The 16,472-nt window shown below is 41.6% G+C and overlaps 1 protein-coding gene across 9 annotated transcripts in view; it reads left to right on the top strand.

The window, feature by feature from the left end:
- Positions 1–16,472, top strand: part of Pzl (Piezo-like) — a 472,153-nt gene that overhangs the window by 419,024 nt on the left and 36,657 nt on the right. For 8 of the 9 annotated variants that reach the window (XR_011442830.1, XR_011442831.1, XR_011442833.1 and 5 more), the window contains 3 exons: positions 4,371–4,747; positions 4,804–5,357; positions 5,413–5,649. The exons of the other annotated variant lie outside the window; for it this stretch is intronic. The gene's annotated coding sequence lies outside the window, so the exon portion shown is untranslated. The remainder of the gene's footprint in view (positions 1–4,370; positions 4,748–4,803; positions 5,358–5,412; positions 5,650–16,472) is intronic. 9 annotated transcript variants of the gene reach the window in all.

The raw sequence follows: 16,472 nt of genomic DNA on the forward strand, positions 1-16,472 counted from the left end.
TCGATCTGGTTTACAGTTCCATCGTTTTTAAAGGAACCCGAAGATAAGTGGCCGACGAGCCCCCGATTTGATCCGTCACCAGAACTTCTACAGATGGAAGCGAAAAAGAATGCGGTCGGATTAACCGCAATCGTATCTACCCCAGATTTATTGGAAGTGATAGAAGGTTATTCCTCTCACCTAAAACTGCTGCGAGTGTTAGTGAATTAGAAATTAGTAGTGAATTCTGATATTGTTCCCTCACCTGTCGAATATAATGAAGCCTTTAAGAAAATAGTCGAAATAGTCCAAGAGCACGAGTATCAAGATGAAATAGAAAAGATTCGGAAAAAAATTTAAGTGTTAGCCCTAGCCTACAAAAGCTAAATCCCTTTCTACACGAATCTTCAGAGGCTGGGCTTACCTTTTCGTTGTTGCGGGTTGGGGGGCGACTAGCTAATGCTCCTATATCGTACGATGCCAAGTTTCCAGTATTGTTGAAAAAACGCTCTCAATTTGTTCAGAGCTACGTCCGATACTTGCACGAGTCGAATTTTCATGTGGGTCCACGAGCACTTGTGAGTCTTTTGCGACTGCGCATATGGATCGTAAGTGCGCAGGAAGTCTGCAGTCAGACAGTACGGTCATGCATACGCTGCTTTAAATGCAAGCCTCGTCTGATGACTCAAATCATGGGTGACTTACCCTTAGATAGAATTCGTGCTCTCCGCCCATTCTCCATATGTGGTGTTGATTTTTGTGGCCCTATTGATACGACATTGAAAATTCGCCTACCCTATAGGCCACCCTATAAGTCCTACATTGCCTTATTTGTTTGTTTTGCGTCCAAAGCAGTTAATTTAGAAGTAGTTTCCGACCTTTCAACTGATTCCTTTTGATTGGCTTTTCAATGGTTCGTTGGGCGCAGGATCCAGCAGGACCAGCAGGGTCTAACGTGCTTGCGGCGATGGCGGCTTGTCTCGTCAATTAAGCAAATGTTTTGGCAGCGATGGTCCCGGGAGTACGTCTTGGGCCTACAGGCGCGGTCGAAGTGGCAGAACAAGGAGGGCGAGCTGGTCCTGATCGCAGAGGATCACCAGCCGCCACAACAGTGGCTCACGGGACGAGTAGGAGCAACACACGCCGGCGCGGACGGAAGGGTCAGGGTCGCCGTCGTCCGAACTAGCTCTGGAGCGGAATACAGGAGAGCGGTCCACAAGCTGGCGCGGCTGCCAGTTGGTTGAAGCCTGATGGAGGCCTTCAACGGGGCCGGTGTTTATTGCTTTGCTATTGTATTGAAGTTGTCGAAAATTTAAATTAAAGTTTATGTAGTTGAATTGTATTTTGTAGTTGTTAGTTTCTAAATTTACTTTAAGATAGCTTAGGGCGGAGCAGGAGCGAAAGCTCATACTCGCTCTGGTGCGCATTCGCCCCGCTTCGCCGCAATAGATAAGTTAGGCTTAAGATTAGAGAGAAATACATTCGAATTTATCAAACGGCGTTTTATCAAGCGTTTATCAAATTTATCAAATTTATCAAGCGTTTTATCAAACGGAGAACGTGTCGATCGACGATGGATAGTCTACTCTATAAAAAAATTTGAATATTCTGCTTTTGTTGTAAAATTTTTTCAAATCGGCGCAAAAACAAGTTATCGATTTGCAGTTCTTGGGTTTCAAGATTGGAAACATACAACTTCAGCAATAGAGAGCCACGAGTTATCACAAACTCACTTGCTAAACTTTCAAAGGTATACTGACTATTTTAATTTTTTAGATTAAATTCAAACAGTTTTATTAATGTGTTCCACTAAAACTTTCGATTGGTTAACAGATGATAGCCCAATCTTGACTTGATTAACGACAGTGGCAAATATTCGCTTTGAGTGACCGTAAATCATACCTTAACAAAATCGTGGAGTGACTATAACCTCAATTTGAAAAACGAATGCGTATTTTACCACAAAATTTATAAACCGACATTCTGTAAATAATTCATCGTTACATTGCAGGTGAATAGAATCTGAATTAAGAATTAAACAAGTATCTGGCATTGATAAAAAACTGCAAAAAATGATATTGGATGAAACGATGCGCTGGCGAGAAGTATTGAAGCGCGCTTGTTGCTTATCACGTTGTACTTAGCAGAACATAGTTTGGCTTTTTGAGGTCAAACTGATAAGTTTTTTGCTTCAAACAATGGCAACTTTTTGGGGCTTGTCGAGATGATTGCACGTTTTGAACCGGTTTGGAAAAACACTTGGAAAAAATCTCATCCCAAGAAATACACGATCATTCATTATCTCGGAAAAGACACGCAGAACGAATTTGTAGCTTTGTTGGGAAACACTGTTCGCGATAAAATCTGTTTAAGGATTTCTTATGCCAATTACTTTGCCTTGATACTTGATTGTACGCCTGACACGAGTCGCCAAGAAAAATTATCTTTTGTCAACCGATTCGTCGATATGGACACTGAAGAAGTTTTGAGTTGAAGAACGCTTTTTAGACTTCGTACCGGTTTTATCTTCCACGGGTTAAAATTTGATGAATGTGACTTGTACTGAGTTGGACAAATTTGGTCTTCTTATTGCAGATTGTCGGGGCCAGGGTTACAACAATGGCTCCAATATCAAGGGAAACATATCAGAGAAATGAATTCTCGAGCATTCTACACACCCTGCGCATGTCACAGCTTAAATTTAGTGTTTTGTGACATGGCTGCCGCAAATCGTCAAGCAGATTATGTTTTTGGCATACTGAATAATATTTACTGCATTTTTGGATCATCAACACAGAGATGGTCGATTTTGCATAAACATGTTGGGATTGGTGAAAAAAACGGGTCTGAAACAAGATGGGAGAGTCGTATAAAAAGTGTCAAAGCAGTAAGATTTCAACTTAAGGGTGTTGTCAAAGCTTTGTCTGAGTATTCTTCTTTAGAGTCAGATTTTGTAAATAAACACAAAGTTGAGTCTATAGTAAAAAAATGATGAAAATGGAATTCGTCGTAGGTTTAGTTGTTTGGTACGATATTTTGCTCGCTGTAAATGTCGTGAACTAAAAATTGCAGTCAAAAGATATGGTACTTGATGAAGCTGTGAAAGGGCTAAAAGGAATTAAGAGTTTCTTATCCGAATATCGCTGTACTGCGTATGAGAAAGCATTAGTTGTAGCTGTTAAAAGATCTCAATGTAGAACCCACATTCGAAACTAAGAGAATTCGAAAAGTCTGAAAACAATTTGAGTATGAGGGTCATAATGATCCTCGGAACTTAGAAAAATCACAGGAATAAGTTTTACAAATAGAATTTTTCAACGTCGTTGTAGATGGAGCTTTGTCTGCTGTGTCTGCACGGTTTGAGCAATTCGAGAATTACGAAAATCTGTTTAGATTTCTGCCAAACGATCCGAAAAGATTAAAAAAAAATGCCTGAAGACGCTTTATTAAAGCATTGTAAGGACCTAGACTTAGCGCTACGTTACGAGAACGAGAAGGACCTGGATGGTGCTGAGCTTTTTTCGGAACTTCCGGCATTTCATTACGGATGATATGCAAAACGCCATTCAGGTTCCTCGATTTCTCCGTTCTTGCGGTAGTGGTTTCCCGAACACTTTTATTGGATATCGTATATTATTGACTATTCCCATATCTTTGGCTAGCAGTGAGAGATCGTTCTCAAAATTAAAATAAATTAAAAACTTTTTGAGATCAAGTATCGCTCAGGATCGCTTATCATCGCTCGTTTTGTCAATCAAAAAGGATGTTTCACGTTCGACTGATTTCGACACTGTCATCGACACATTCGCACAAAAAAAAGGTTGGATGTTTAACTTACATGTCTAAATTGAAACAAATAAATTTAATTGAATTAAACGAATGTAAAAATATTTCTTTTAATTATGTCAATAAGGCCTCGCGATAAATCCTCGCGTTGGCTAACGCCGGCACTGGCACGCAGTATATAAGTCGGAACGGCCGAGATCGGCCGACTATATCCTATAGCTGCCATATAACCGATTGATCGGAAATAGTATAACTTTAGTGTTTTGAAAGTTAGAGAGTTCAAATTATTTTTGGCAAAATAATACGACATGCCAAATTTCATAAGGATCGGCCGACTATATCCTATAGCTGCTATATAAATGAACGATCGGAAATGGTTTTTGGTAGAAATACCAACTTTGGTATTTTTAAAGATAGCAGCATGGGACTTTTTTTTTTATATTTTATTGTAATTAATTGGTTTTATTATGATATTCTCATAAGGAACGGACAACTATATCCGATTTTTGCGATATATATGCGATTTTAACTGCAAGGGTATATAAACTTCGGTTCCGCCCGAAGTTAGCTTTTCTTTCTTGTTTTTAATTAATTTTTTTTTTCAGTACCGATACAAGTATAGTACCAGCGTTTTGGAGACATACATTCAAGGAAACAAAGTCCCTTTTAGTTTTTTACTAATGCTTATCGTACAATTTATAACAATAGTCACTGAACGGGCTATATATCTAAGAAAAGCTCTGATATATAAAATAGTATTCCATTTCGTTACTGTTGTTGGAATTCATATATGGATGTTTTTTTTAGTACCATACGTAACAGCTCATAGTTTTGGCGAAACAGCTCCTGTATTTTTTTATCTTATCAAGTGTCTTCATATGTTACTATCCGCATACCAAATACGTTGTGGTTATCCAAAACGAATATTAGGAAATGTGTTTACAAAAGGGTTTTCCTTAGTAAATTATATTGTTTTTAAAATGTAATTAATTATAAAATTTGCAACCATGAACCAAGTTTAATATATTTTCTACACAGTTATATGGAAATACCATTTCTTTATATACTTCGAACTATGTTAGATTGGGTGTGCATAGATACCACCCTCACAGTTATGGAATGGATAAAAATGGAAGACATTTTTCAGTCAGTTTTTATTGTTCGATGCTACAGGCAGATCGATACAGATTTTCCGGTTTTGCGTGGTGAGCCGAAAGCATTGTATATCAAGCTTCTTATAGGAGGAACTATAATATTGGTTCTTATTGCTCTAATATGGAGCCCGTTATTTCTCTTTGCGTTAGTTGGAACAGTGGGTAAAGCTAATATTCCCCGAAAGGCTGATATAACAGTAAAAATTAGTCATTATGAACCAATATATGTATCGCAAAGTTATTCTGGTATCCACCAATTTACCGAAAGAGACTATCAAGTGCTAACAGAACGTTTTATGTTTGATAATTACGCATCTGATCATATTATGGTGTATGATGCAGTCGATATAACAGCTATCAAGTTTGATGCGAACTCTGTTACATTATGGAATATGTCACCTCCTGATAAGCTACGATTGTTGGACGATTTGAAAAATGGTACGTTATTATTCGAATAAAAACAGTATTAACATTACTTTAAACAACTATGCAGATGTGTCGTTAGAGTTGCGGTTAAATCTTGCATTAAAATGTAATCTGACTCCAGAAACTGTTATGTATGAAAAAACGTATACTCTGACGGAAAATGAATTTAAGACAAGGAAAATGCTAATTAAAATTCTGTCTGAAGAAAATGATAATGGGAATGTAATTATACCAGACTTTCTACCAAAATTTATCACCGTTCAAAAACTTCAAGTAAATGCCAAATTTATCAAGGATTACGACAGTAAGATTAAAAATTTACATTTAACATTTTTAATGTAAGAATTTTACTCCTTAAAACTAAGTTATGGTAGACTTGTATCACTTTTTTATATTCCCCAGGTAATGAACGCAGGAATTTATTTTTAAAGAATTATTACTTGTTTTCTTCAAAGTTATAATGCTTTTTCAATTTATAATATTTATATATAAATAAAAAAAAATGCTACGCAAATCATATAATGTAACAGCCGGGGTATTTGAAAAGTTGTTTATGGGACCTTGAGAAATCCTTCGGTTCGATTTCTCAGGGAGCGCGACGAATTAAAGAAGTGTGCCCGATAAAGTGAGCGGAGGTATTTCAGTGCCTGATTTCTACACGATTCACGATGAATAACTTTTGATCAAGCTAAAAAAATCGCCGGCGAAGACGTCCCCTGTACGCCCCTGGAAAATGGAACGCGTACTAGGACCGTTTCGAACTATACCTTTTAGCGAATCTCTTTTTACTGACGAGTATTTAGCGTACGTCGAATTTGGTAGTCTTATTATTCTTGAAGCAAGCACATGGATAAGCGCCGAACTTTCGGTCATGCTGAGAAAAGCGCCAGCGAAGAGGTGAAAGAAGAAATAAGTGATAATCAATCAACTCCGAGAGGGAGTCTCGCTAAGAGCGGCTGTACAGTTGAGCCAAATACTGTGGCCAGCGAAAAGCGATCTTCCAGTCGCCATGCGGAGTCGCCATAGCTGGAGTTGGAACTCTGGAACCTTTCGACTTGTTAACCCCTGGGAAATGGAAGGCGTACCGAGATCGCTTCGAGCTGTACCTTTTAGCAAATAGGGTCGTGGACGAGGACCGGAAGAAGACGGCGTTGTTTTTACACTAGCGGGTGCGCCCCTTTATGAGTTACTAGTGTCGTTAGCATCACCCAGGCAAGTCAGTGAATTGCAATTGACAGATGTGTATTACATAATAACCAGTCACTTGGCGCCCTACCAATTGCTGCAATATATCATTCCCACAAGCGTGATAAACACCCCGACGAGTCCGTTGGTAACTACATGGTCACATTAAGGAGAAAAGGGTGCAATTAGCGATTCCTTAGAGGTAGGGTGCAATTTCGGACAAAGGTAAGGTTGCATGTTGCGGGACGGACTCGTGTGGGGCAGGCGCGACGAGGGTCCCCACCAAAGCTTGCTAGCCGACGCGTCGCGACGCAGAATTGACGGGGCAGCGGGGCATGGAACGAGACGTTACTAGTGAAGCAGGCGCCGCGATTGCGTTGTCGTTTGGAGGCGATAAGGCCCGACGACCCGCATCCATTCACGGAATAAGTTCGTGTTGCGTTCGTTGTGGGGCTCGGCACGTCCGTAAGAAGTGTCCGTTCCGCAACGCCACCAGCCTGACAGATCTGGCCGCATACGTCGAGTATACCGCAGTAACAGTCAAGATGAGTTAACCAAATCTCATCGCCTACGCCCAGTACGTGGTCATCAAAAAGATTCGGTGGTGAGCACCAAGAAATCCGTGGTCATGGTCATCAACGGTCGCTCATGCCAGTTAAAAGTTCATTCCGGTTGGTTTGCCACCATCGTGAGAGAATGTTCGTATCAGTAAATCTGGTTGAACGGTAATCCCGAGCTTAGAAAAGAAGGTATTCATGGAGTGCAGTACGGTAATGGTATCGCAGCAATTCTAAGGAAATTCGGCCAATAGTTTTTATAAGAACTTGGTCGGTATACGGGCCACCAGGGGCCCTCCAGACTGCCTGAGCATCGAATTCTTTACGCACTCATCACGCTATATGCAAAAGAGATAGACCATATCTGTGCTCAAGGAATACTTGAGCCTAATGAGTATTCGGTGTGGGCCCCTCCGACGGTGCCCATAGTAAAAAAGGATAGCTCCATTCGCATTTGTGGAGATTATAAATCGCATCCTACAAGCAAATAAAATTTTCGAATAAGAGGCTATACAATCTACTGCACAGTTCAACCAGATGGAAAACCCACGGCAGAACCGGAGTTATAATCAGATAACACATCAAAAACCATTTTCACAAAAGGTTTGCAACAATTTTTCTGCAGGCCACATCGATACAAATTTAATCAAGTAACGGAAGCCTTTCAATCGCCGTTTACTGGTCTTCTACAATTTATGCTCTTCTACAATTCACTTGGGGATCATATCATAGATGCAGGAGGCTACAATGCCAAACATATGCACTGGGGACCACGTCTAGTGACTCCCAAAAAAAAAGCAACTATATACTACTCAATTGTAAATATGAAACTATAAACTGGACTATGTTTCCCTTGGAAGTCCCATATACTGGCCAACAGACCCACGCACGACCCAGGCTTTATTGATTTTGCGGTGCCAAAAAAACATACCTCACAATATAATAAATGACAAAGAAGTCACCGACTTATCATCAGACCACTCGCCTGGGCGAGTGGCGGCTACGATCGGCGGCGATATCGCTGAGATGTTTCACCAGGTTAGGATACACACAGAAGATTAGAGATACCAACGCTTTGTATTTACAGGCCCACACACAACGGAGAGAGAACTACCCCATGCCCATTCAACAGTGCCCAGTACGTAAAGAACAGAAATGCAGAGTCGTTCAAGAAGCAATACTCACGCGCTATAAAGTGCGTCCTGGAAAATCACTGGTAGACGACATTCTAGACAGAGTCAACACGGAGGAAGAAGCCATAAGACTCCCGCGTCGGGTTCGGGTTCATCTTCAGGGTGGATTCCTCATTCGAAACTGGGTATCGAATTCCAGAGAAGTACTGAGCGCACTCGGCGAAAGAACATCCACGACAGATCAAGAAGGAGCTAAGAATGTGGTGGGACACGAAAGAAGATCTCATCCACTACCGTGTTTCCCCACGATATCGCCAAAGAGAACTTATCCAACGAATTACAAAAAAAATTTTTAATATCAAAGCTGAGATCAACCCTTGCTTGGATACGACGCTCCTGCCAACAATGCAATGCCCCCAAACCGCCGCGTATGGCGGAACTTCCCTATTTAAGAGACGCAGCCTTTCATAGAACCTTCAGCTACACGGGTGTGGACTACTTTGGGCCTCTGATGGTGCGGGTCAGACGGAGTTCACAGAAACGATATGGCGTGCTTTTCACCTGCCTCTCTAAAAGAGCCATACATCTTGATGTAGCGTATTCATGTGTTTCGATAGATACTGACTATTTCAGTGTTTCGATAGATAGTAAAACTGCTCCCGCGGCATCTGGCAATGCCTAAGTTGCAGAACCGATAATTTAAGCGGATGTTGAATCTCTGTTAAGTCAGCCGGTCAGCCATATGCCTAAGCTTTATTTTCTACTAAGTGAGACGAAAAGTGAGATCATAGAATTAAGATTTGATTATGAATTGTACGACCGTTAAATTCCTAGGAAGTGCTTATCGCTGCTTGAAGTGTGTAACAGTGGTTACCCTTTGCACCACTGTTAGCCCTTGCTGATCTTGCCTTTGTTGTGACAAGTGCCTTTTCACATTCGGATCCTACTCTGATATTGTAATAGTGGTTTTTTAAATATAAAAGAAAAAATATGTAATAGTTTTTGTCTTAAAATAAACATTTTCAACGATGAATTTCGACTACGTCTATTGAACTATAGGTATACATTATTATTTAAGAGTTAACTAAAAAATTATTTTAATTTATATTTTCATTTTAATTTTTCTTGACAGTTTTATTAAATTTACTGTTGCGTTAAATTTAAATTCATTGTTGTAGTTGTGCAATAAAATTTGGATTAAAAACAAGAAAGCAAAGCTAACTTCGGGCGGAGCCGAAGTATCAACTTCTTGCAGCCAAAATTGGATATATATCGCAAACATCGGATATAGTTGGCCGATCCTTATGATTACATCATAATAAAACCAATTAGTTACAATAAAAAATCTAAAAAAAAGTCGCAAGCTTCTATCTTCAAAAATACGAAAGTTGATATTTCTACCAAATACCATTTCCGATCGTTCAGTTATATGGCAGCTATAGGATATAGTCGGCCGATCCTAATGAAATTTCGTAGGTCGGATAAACTGACCAAAAATATAATCTTTAACAAGTTCCAGCTTTCTATCTTCAAAAACACGAAAGTTGGGTCATTTCCGATCGTTCAGTTATATCGCAGCTATAAGATGTAGTCGGCCGATCCTTATGAAATTTGGCATGTCGTAATGTGTTGCCAAAAATAGCTTGACGTCTCTAACTTTAAAAACACCAAAGTTATACCTTTTCCGATCAATCAGTTATATGGCAGCTATAGGATATAGTCGGCCGATCCGGGCCGTTCCGACTTATATACTGCGTGCAAAGGAAAGAAGGGTGTGTTCAAAGGAGGTGATCCTGATCAAGAATATATATACTTAATAGGGTCGGAGATGTCTCCTTCACTGCGTTGCACACTTTTGGACAAAATTATAATACCCTCTGCAAGGGTATAATAAAGAATTTAAAGAAATAAAAAAATAAGTGAAGAGGCTTTGCTAATTTTTGTATCCTCTTTGGATCTGTATCGGACACCTCCGTGATGTCGGCTTGGAAACTATCTCCGAGATGTAATTGTCTAAGTGACTGTAGAGCTGCGCAGTAGCATAGAGTGTGAGTTTTTTCGAGGTTTTCGAGTTGCTGATGATCGGGCTGATCGATTTAATAGCCACTTGGCTATCGCTGCATATGTTGACTTCGCTGCGTGCGAGGTTTCAAGAATGAAAGTATCTTCATACTTTGATAGTGCTTATCCTGGAAGAGCTGTAGTGTTTGGGTACTCTAAATGAGGCTCTGATGCCTAGTTGCTTAAGTTACACCTCCTCCTACTTCTTTTCTGGTTTTGAACCTCCTGTGTAGAAGCATATTTCATTCTTGGACCGGGGTTTTTATTATTCCATTCCTCTCTATCGGGAATAATAGTTGTACCTTCTGAACCTGCTACTAGCAGCTTACCGTCGTTGGTCACTAGTCCAGTGACTCTTCCTCCTACTAACTATAGTTTTTGGACCAGGGCGATGACAGCTCAATCCTCAGCCAGATGGCGCAAGAGGGCGGAGGAGGGCGGCCCGGCTTAGTGGTTTCAGTGGTCATGACTTATCTTTAGATTCCGTAGGGACATCTGCTAAATCACCCTTCACCACTGTGACCTCTGCCTCTTCGTTGTCGGAGATGTCATTGTCATCCATCCTGCTGGCATGCAGCGAAACAAAGCCATCCTCGTAGCCACAGCCTTGATACTCCACTGTAACAACCCCCCGTCTTTGCAGACGTGCGGGGCCCGGTTCCCTGGCCAGAATTTCAAAGAATTTCCTGGCTAAGGTGGATTCCACCCATTTCTTCTTGCCCTTCGGAATCATACCTTCGGGGTTGCCTCGATCAATGACACCGATTAGGTTGCGCTATTTAGCTATTTCGGTGAAGGACCTTTTAGGCTGCTTCCTCTCGGTACGTTCCCTCTATGGTTTTGTGTAAGTGGGCTTTGGCGTCATGCCATATGAAGGTAGCAAACTTTTTGCCCATTCTACCTTTTTGAGCCACTCTTCGGAGCTTTTGGTCGTCTTAGCTAGATTTACCCTGCAGTCATCTTCTTCGCGTGAGTAAATTTTTTGTCGCCGCTTTCGCTAGCTGCTGTAGGATTGCCTTTAGTTGTTGCCTTGTGAATTAGTTATTTGACACACATACTTCCATTCCACAACGCAGGTGCATACGCCCGCTCATAAGCTTTATATGTAACATAAGGTTATAGAATATTGTGGCACCGTGTTTGCAGGAGGTTGCCACCGTGGCACGTGGTGCTCACAGATGTGTTGGTTCTAATCTACCCGTTGCAGCCAGTTACTGCCCACGGCCGGTCACTTGGTAGTTGCCTCTGCAGTCGTGTAGAGATGCGGAGTACCGATCGAAACCAGGAGTTGTCCACGATCAGTGACGATGAAGCTGCTGTACTTCTTCTAGTAAACTGGTAGCCTAAAAACTAAAACACCAAATACTGGATTTTTTCGATTTAACTTCTCCTCCAGTGTTTTTTTTAAGTTCATAATTATATCCGGGGCAAAGACCAGCATATATGATCTCAACAGGTTTCATATTAATGACAGAGTGAAATGATCTATTGTACTCTATGGTCGCTTAAAGGAATTTTGCGTGACATCGTCTAGCTTCCGTTCAAGCTTTGGACACCAGGCAATTTTTATAAGAGTACTGTGGATATACTAATGGATGCCAATAGGAGTACTTATGCCAATGGATGAAACCTCAGTTGTCAAATCAAATAGTCGTTTAAAGTCTGGGTAATGAAAATTAACGTCCTCTGAAGCAAGGATATTTCTAAGCTTGTCAAATGAGCTTAATTGGTGCTTATCAAAGCTCAACGAAATGCCTTTTGAACGGTGTTTGCTGACCCTGCCCCCATCACCCTTCAGTAACTCTGTCAAAGGGGTCACTATTGATGCGAGGTCCTTGTTGAAGTATCGAAAGTAACATGCCAAGCCCAAGAACGATCTCAGCTCGATCAAATTACTAGGCTGTTTAACCTCCTCGATGTAGTTGTGTGCATTCTAGGGAGGTATGGAATCGAATTGGAAATGGAAATGGCAACTGAAACAGAAACAAAAACAGGACATTGCACATACGCCGCGTGGGCACGCAAACAGTTTTCTTAGAGCTCTTTCATCCATCGCCTCCCTCTTTTCATTCGATGGCTTCCTCCTCGTCCTGGCCCTGGTCCTGGTCGCTCTATGTATTTGGTAGGAGGTTCTTTTGCCTACTTTTAGGCGCCTGCCATTCATTTTCATTTACTACTGCTGCTGATGGTCCTTCTCCCTGTCTTTGCTTGTCCTAGTACCCTCCATTGTAACAACAAAACTAAGGAAATTGACACATTCTTTAAAAAAATGTGACATTTGCCTTGACACTCACATGTTGGCGTCCTGCAGGATCTTTAAAACCACCGGCATATGGTCAACATGAGACTCTTAAGTTTCTGAACAGACATTAACGTCATCTACATAAACGTAACAGATCCTTCCTATTTTCTCCCTTTTTCTTCCATCATTATCTTCTTCAAACAGATGATCAACTCTTAGACGTCTAAAGTCGGACCATCTTTGAGAGTTCATCGGTCTCTTGTGTGTAATCTGTTGCTGTGCTGTGATGATCTTTTATTTACAAGAGTTCTTTGAATATTTTCCTTTAAAAATGGTTGAGGCATTGTTTAGTCTGAAAGATAGGCGGCAGAACTCGTAAGTACGCAAGTACTCAAGAAGGACTTTGCCTCTTTTGACCGAAAAAGACATTTTCTCCCTGTCAAATGCAGCGTGTTGAGGTCGAGGGTAGTGAAAAATTTGGCGCTTCCCAGATTCGACAGCCAATAGTTTTCAAATATAATTTTCTAAAACCGACTACTAGCGTTTATTGGCGTGCCTGAAGCGTCAGTGACTTTTTTACCTACAACCCATATGGGTAGGGAGACCGAGATAGTCGAATAATGTAATTTTTAGTAAGTCTTTCATCTCCTCATTGAAAAAATCGGCAGAACCCATCGGAAACGGATAAAGCTTTAAGTACTAGCTCATTATCCTCTGTCCAAATAGTCTTTACTACATTTGTGTTAAACGGGGGCACGACAATATCCCTAATTTTCGTAAAGATAACCTGAGCGCATTTTTGAAAGTGTATATCATCACGTCCTACCTTAAATCTAATTGAATTCCTTTTAAGATCAATGGTCGCATCTACTTGCGCTATCAGGTCAAGGCCAATTATGCCAAATTTTCAAATGTTTTATGTTTTATGTCTTCATAACCTCAAAAAAAGTGAAGTTGAGGTTATGAAGAAACTTGACGTGATGGCGTCAAACTGACCTCAGATTCGGATTCAGCGACCCCAAAAACCCCCGGGTACCATGTTTTATTTGAATATGCTGAATTTTGAAATTTTTGTGTTCGGCATACATTTTTTGCTAAGATGCCTACATATAAACGCACCCCCTGTCCTAACGGTGCATGCGAAAAATTTGGCATGGAGCTCGTTTTAAAGATCACAAATCAGCCTTTCATTTCCATTTTGAATTAGGTTTGTAACACATCAGAATTTTGCGGTACGATTTTTCGAAAATGGCCAACACGGCGTTTTTCGACTATTCAACCGTTATTTTCTCGAAAACCTGACGTGATGGCGACCAACTGACCACGGATTCGGATTCAGCGACCCCAAATCCATATAGGAGGTATGGTCTGATCTCTGAATTTTTTTTTTTTTTTTTTTTTGTGGAGCTGTGTTATTAACAACGGTTCATTGACCTTGATCCCTGGTAAAATATAGATTTTTCCACACCTTTTTAAGTATCTGTTCGTGGTTGGAATTGGGTGTCCTTTGTAATGGACGACTCTGGGTCCTACTAACATGTTTCTCTTCCACGGACCTGGTATACTGTGTGGCCATATCGATCCCCATGCCAAGGCCTGAAGTGCCCCGCCAATCCCCCTGCCTAGACCTTGAGTGCCCGGCCGATCACCTTCTAATAATAAAAGGGGTCCGATCTAATAATAATTAATTCAAAAATGTGTGCACCTCCTCGATTCTCATACGTTGCAGATAATCAGACCCGAAAAATTAAAGAAATCGGTGTCAGCCCTGCCGAGGGTGGAGCACCCGGCTGATACCCGGCCGACCCCCCCGCCAAGACCTGGAGTGACGGACGATTCCCCTGCCGAGCCAAGGAGTACCCGGCCGATCCCCCTGTCCAGGCCTGAGGTGCCCGGCTGATCCTCTTGCCGAGACGTGAAGGGCAGGTGTGGAGGACGTGGCGAGACGAGACGTGGAGTGCCTGGCCTATCCCCCTGCCGAAACCGGGCACACCTTGTTTCGTCCGATTTAATAATAGTTCATTAGAAAAAGGGCCCTCCTCCTCGATTCTCATCGTTTGCAGCTTATCAGATCCGAAAAGTCGAAGAAGTCGGTGTGAGCCCTGCCGAATTTCCTGCCTAAAACTTGGAGTGCCCGGCCGATCCCCCTGCCAAGGCCTGGAGAGCCCGACAGATCCCACTGCCGTGACATGAAGTGCCTGACCGATCCCGCTGGCGAGACGTGGAGTGCCCGATCTCCCTACCGATCCCCCTGCCGAGACGTGAAGGGCCTGGCCGATCCCCCTGACGAGACGTGGAGTGCATGGCCGATCCCCCTGCCATGACCTGAAGTGCCTGAGCGATCCCGCTGCCAAGACGTGGAATGCCCGGCTGATCCCCGGCCGAAACCCTTGCCGAAGCGAGGAGTGCCCGGCCGATCCCCCTGCCCAGACATGGAGTGCCCGGCAGATACCCCCGCCGAGACGTGAAGGGCCTTGTCGAACCCCTGCCGAGACGTGGAGCGCCTGGCCGATTCCCCCGGTCAGATCCCTCTGCCGAAAGGCATGCCTCTCGTGGCTTGCCTCTATTTCACGAGCCATTGCCAAGGCTGATGGCAAATCCCTAGGCTGAGCAGCAAAGAGAAGATCAGTTATCAGCCCTATACTTATCATTCATATATCGGGCATTTTCAGTCAGCTTCTTTTCAGCCTCTACATAAAACCGTTTGATAGAAATTTGTCCCTGTCTTAGTGTTTTAGTATCTTCCTCGAGCAAGTATAATGGACACTTATCGGAATATCAAGGCGGCTCATAATAGCATCATAATTAAGAACTGTATTAAGGGGAGGTTCTTTTGGATTGCCAAGGCTGATGGCAAATCCCTAGGCTGAGCAGCAAAGAGAAGATCAGTTATCAGCCCTATACTTATCATTCATATATCGGGCATTTTCAGTCAGCTTCTTTTCAGCCTCTACATAAAACCGTTTGATAGAAATTTGTCCCTGTCTTAGTGTTTTAGTATCTTCCTCGAGCAAGTATAATGGACACTTATCGGAATATCAAGGCGGCTCATAATAGCATCATAATTAAGAACTGTATTAAGGGGAGGTTCTTTTGGATTTTTCCGAAAATTAAGCAAGCTTTGAGAAGGGATTGCGGGAAAATGAAAAGACATACGAACTTATGCTTTTAAACTTTTGATTCGTTGTTTAAAAAAAACGATTAAAAAAAATATTCAATATTCAGAAATTCAAAATGGCGGCTTCAAAATGGCGGATCTCGTCGACCTCTATTTTTCTGCTTTGTCTAGTGTCGGGCCACTGGTAGTGAACTTAAATTAGAAATGTATACAATTTATTAAAATTGATGGAATTTCCTATACCTTATACCTAACGACAATTAATTTTGGTAAAAATAAACCAATTTCATGGACGTTTAAAAAAAAATTGACATTTTTTCTCTTTTTTTATACCCTTGCAGAAGGTATTATAATTTTGTCCAAAAGTGTGCAACGCAGTGAAGGAGACATCTCCGACCCTATAAAGTATATATATTCTTGATCAGGATCACCTCCTGAGTTGATATGAGCATGTCCGTCTGTCCGTCTGTCTGTCTGTCTGTTTTTACGCGAACTAGTCTCTCAGTTTTGAAGCTATCGTCTTGAAACTTTGCACACACCCTTCTTTCCTTTGCACGCAGTATATAAGTCGGAACGGCCGGGATCGGCCGACTATATCCTATAGCTGCCATATAACTGATTGATCGGAAATGGTATAACTTTGGTGTTTTTAGAGTTAGAGATTTCAAATTTTACATGAGAGCTATTTTTGGCAAAATATTACATTACATTACATTACATTTACAGAAATTACATGCCAAATTTCATAAGGATAGGCCGACTATATCCTATAGCTGCCATATGACTGAACGATCGGAAATGACCCAACTTTCGTGTTTTTGATGATAGAAA

This window comes from Drosophila bipectinata, chromosome 3L (assembly GCF_030179905.1).
Source record: "Drosophila bipectinata strain 14024-0381.07 chromosome 3L, DbipHiC1v2, whole genome shotgun sequence".
Taxonomy (NCBI): Eukaryota; Metazoa; Arthropoda; class Insecta; order Diptera; family Drosophilidae; genus Drosophila; species Drosophila bipectinata.